This window comes from Lissotriton helveticus, chromosome 1_2, assembly GCF_964261635.1.
Source record: "Lissotriton helveticus chromosome 1_2, aLisHel1.1, whole genome shotgun sequence".
Taxonomy (NCBI): Eukaryota; Metazoa; Chordata; class Amphibia; order Caudata; family Salamandridae; genus Lissotriton; species Lissotriton helveticus.
The window spans coordinates 383082413-383087565 of record NC_136058.1 but is presented as its reverse complement, the minus strand read 5'-3'; positions in this window follow the sequence as shown (position 1 = coordinate 383087565).

The following is a 5153-nucleotide window of genomic DNA, read 5'->3' as shown; positions in this document are numbered from 1 at the left end:
CTAAGATCACACTGTGAGTGAAGCTTGATTCATCCATCAGTGTGATCTTAGGCATAGACACACATACTGTTTGCAGAGACAGACAAGGTAGAATATATGTAACATTCTGATCATGTGCCTAAGATCACACTGTGAGTGAAGCTTGATTCACCCATCAGTATGATCTTAGCCATAGACACACATACTGTTTGCAGAGACAGACATGGTAGATTATATGTAACATTCTGATCATGTGCCTAAGATCACACTGTGAGTGAAGCTTGATTCACCCATCAGTATGATCTTAGGCATAGACACACATACTGTTGGCAGAGACAGACATGGTAGATTATATGTAACATCCTGGTCATGTGCCTAAGATCAAACTGATGGGTGAATAAAGCTTCACTCACAGTGTGATCTTAGGCACATGACCAGGATGTTCCATGTAATAAGAAATTAATGTTATGTCTTGCTAATATATAGGTAGCCTTTTTTTGTCTGTAGAGACAGTGAAATATTATGAGCAGAGATACACATACTGTTTGCAGAGACAGACATGGTACATTATATGTAACATTCTGATCATGTGCCTAAAATCACACTGTGAGTGAAGCTTGATTCACCCATCAGTGTGATCTTAGGCAGAGACACACATACTGTTGGCAGAGACAGACATGGTAGATCATATGTAACATTCTGATCATGTGCCTAAGATCACACTGTGAGTGAAGCTTGATTCGTCCATCAGTGTGATCTTAGGCAGAGACACACATACTGTTTGCAGAGACAGACATGGTAGATTATATGTAACATTCTGATCATGTTCCTAAGATCACACTGTGAGTGAACCTTGATTCACCCATCAGTGTGATCTTAGGCAGAGACACACATACTGTTTGCAGAGACAGACATGGTAGAGTATATGTAACATTCTGATCATGTGCCTAAAATCACACTGTGAGTGAAGCTTGATTTACCCATCAGTGTGATCTTAGGCAGAGACACACATACTGTTGGCAGAGACAGACATAGTAGATCATATGTAACATTCTGATCATGTGCCTAAGATCACACTGTGAGTGAAGCTTGATTAGTCCATCAGTGTGATCTTAGGCAGAGACACACATACTGTTTACAGAGACAGACATGGTAGATTATATGTAACATTCTGATCATGTGCCTAAAATCACACTGTGAATGAAGCTTGATTCACCCATCACTGTGATCTTAGGCAGAGACACGCATACTGTTTGCAGAGACAGACATGGTAGATCATATGTAACATTCTGATCATGTGCCTAAGATCACACTGTGAGTGAAGCTTGATTCACCCATCAGTGTGATCTTAGGCAGAGACACACATACTGTTTGCAGAGACAGACATGGTATATTATATGTAACATTCTGATCATGTGCCTAAGATCACACTGTGAGTGAAACTTGATTCATCCATCAGTGTGATCTTTGGCAGAGATACACATACTGTTTGCAGAGACAGACATGGTAGATTATATGTAACATTCCGATGATGTGCCTAAGATCACACTGTGAGTGAAGCTTGATTCACCCATCAGTGTGATCTTAGGCAGAGACACACATACTGTTTGCAGAGACAGACATGGTAGATTGTATGTAACATTCTGATCATGTGCCTAAGATCACACTGTGAGTGAAGCTTGCTTCATCCATCAGTGTGATCTTAGGCATAGACACACATACTGTTTGCAGAGACAGACATGGTAGATTATATGTAACATTCTGATCATGTGCCTAAGATCACACTGTGAGTGAAGCTTGATTCACCCATCAGTATGATCTTAGCCATAGACACACATACTGTTTGCAGAGACAGACATGGTAGATTATATGTAACATTCTGATCATGTGCCTAAGATCACACTGTGAGTGAAGCTTGATTCACCCATCAGTATGATCTTAGGCATAGACACACATACTGTTGGCAGAGACAGACATGGTAGATTATATGTAACATCCTGGTCATGTGCCTAAGATCACACTGATGGGTGAATAAAGCTTCACTCACAGTGTGATCTTAGGCACATGACCAGGATGTTCCATGTAATAAGAAATTAATGTTATGTCTTGCTAATATATAGGTAGCCTTTTTTTGTCTGTAGAGACAGTGAAATAATATGAGCAGAGATACACATACTGTTTGCAGAGACAGACATGGTACATTATATGTAACATTCTGATCATGTGCCTAAAATCACACTGTGAGTGAAGCTTGATTCACCCATCAGTGTGATCTTAGGCAGAGACACACATACTGTTGGCAGAGACAGACATGGTAGATCATATGTAACATTCTGATCATGTGCCTAAAATCACACTGTGAGTGAAGCTTGATTCACCCATCAGTGTGATCTTAGGCAGAGACACACATACTGTTGGCAGAGACAGACATGGTAGATCATATGTAACATTCTGATCATGTGCCTAAGATCACACTGTGAGTGAAGCTTGATTCGTCCATCAGTGTGATCTTAGGCAGAGACACACATACTGTTTGCAGAGACAGACATGGTAGATTATATGTAACATTCTGATCATGTGCCTAAGATCACACTGTGAGTGAACCTTGATTCATCCATCACTGTGATCTTAGGCAGAGACACACATACAGTTTGCAGAGACAGACATGGTAGATCATATGTAACATTCTGATCATGTGCCTAAGATCACACTGTGAGTGAAGCTTGATTCGTCCATCAGTGTGATCTTAGGCAGAGACACACATACTGTTTGCAGAGACAGACGTGGTAGATTATATGTAACATTCTGATCATGTGCCTAAGAGCACACTGTGAGTGAACCTTGATTCATCCATCACTGTGATCTTAGGCAGAGACACACATACAGTTTGCAGAGACAGACATGGTAGATTATATGTAACATTCTGATCATGTGCCTAAGATCACACTGTGAGTGAAGCTTGATTCATCCATCAGTGTGATCTTAGGCAGAGACACACATACTGTTTGCAGAGACAGACATGGTAGATTATATGTAACATTCTGATCATGTGCCTAAGATCACACTGTGAGTGAAGCTTGATTCACCCATCAGTGTGATCTTAGGCAGAGACACACATACTGTTTGTAGAGACAGACATTGTAGATTATATGTAACATTCTGATCATGTGCCTAAGATCACACTGTGAGTGAAGCTTAAATAATCCATCAGTGTGATCTTAGGCAGAGACACACATACTGTTTGCAGAGACAGACATGGTAGATTATATGTAACATTCTAATCATGTGCCTAATATCACACTGTGAGTGAAGCTTGATTCATCCATCAGTGTAATCTTAGGCAGAGACACACATACTGTTTGCAGAGACAGACATGGTAGATTATATGTAACATTCTGATCATGTGCCTACGATCACACTGAGAGTGAAGCTTGATTTACCCATCAGTATGATCTTAGGCAGAGACACACATACTGTTGGCAGAGACAGACATGGTAGATTATATGTAACATCCTGGTCATGTGCCTAAGATCACACTGATGGGTGAAAAAAGCTTCACTCACAGTGTGATCTTAGGATGTTCCATGTAATGAGAAATTAATGTTATGTCTTGCTAATATATAGGTAGCTTTTTTTTGTCTGTAGAGACAGTGAAATAATATGAGCAGAGACACACATACTGTTTGCAGAGACAGACATGGTACATTATATGTAACATCCTGGTCATGTGCCTAAGATCACACTGTGAGTGAAGCTTGATTCACCCATCAGTGTGATCTTAGGCAGAGACACACATACTGTTTGCAGAGACAGACATGGTAGAGTATATGTAACATTCTGATCATGTGCCTAAAATCACACTGTGAGTGAAGCTTGATTTACCCATCAGTGTGATCTTAGGCAGAGACACACATACTGTTGGCAGAGACAGACATAGTAGATCATATGTAACATTCTGATCATGTGCCTAAGATCACACTGTGAGTGAAGCTTGATTAGTCCATCAGTGTGATCTTAGGCAGAGACACACATACTGTTTACAGAGACAGACATGGTAGATTATATGTAACATTCTGATCATGTGCCTAAAATCACACTGTGAATGAAGCTTGATTCACCCATCACTGTGATCTTAGGCAGAGACACGCATACTGTTTACAGAGACAGACGTGGTAGATCATATGTAACATTCTGATCATGTGCCTAAGATCACACTGTGAGTGAAGCTTGATTCACCCATCAGTGTGATCTTAGGCAGAGACACACATACTGTTTGCAGAGACAGACATGGTATATTATATGTAACATTCTGATCATGTGCCTAAGATCACACTGTGAGTGAAACTTGATTCATCCATCAGTGTGATCTTTGGCAGAGATACACATACTGTTTGCAGAGACAGACATGGTAGATTATATGTATCATTCCGATGATGTGCCTAAGATCACACTGTGAGTGAAGCTTGATTCACCCATCAGTGTGATCTTAGGCAGAGACACACATACTGTTTGCAGAGACAGACATGGTAGATTGTATGTAACATTCTGATCATGTGCCTAAGATCACACTGTGAGTGAAGCTGAAATCATCCATCAGTGTGATCTTAGGCAGAGACACACATACTGTTTGCAGAGACAGACATGGTAGATTATATGTAACATTCTGATCATGTGCCTAAGATCACACTGTGAGTGAAGCTTGATTCATCCATCAGTGTGATCTTAGGCATAGACACACATACTGTTTGCAGAGACAGACATGGTAGATTATATGTAACATTCTGATCATGTGCCTAAGATCACACTGTGAGTGAAGCTTGATTCACCTATCAGTATGATCTTAGCCATAGACACACATACTGTTTGCAGAGACAGACATGGTAGATTATATGTAACATTCTGATCATGTGCCTAAGATCACACTGTGAGTGAAGCTTGATTCACCCATCAGTATGATCTTAGGCATACACACATACTGTTGGCAGAGACAGACATGGTAGATTATATGTAACATCCTGGTCATGTGCCTAAGATCACACTGATGGGTGAATAAAGCTTCACTCACAGTGTGATCTTAGGCACATGACCAGGATGTTCCATGTAATAAGAAATTAATGTTATGTCTTGCTAATATATAGGTAGCCTGTTTTTTGTCTGTAGAGACAGTGAAATAA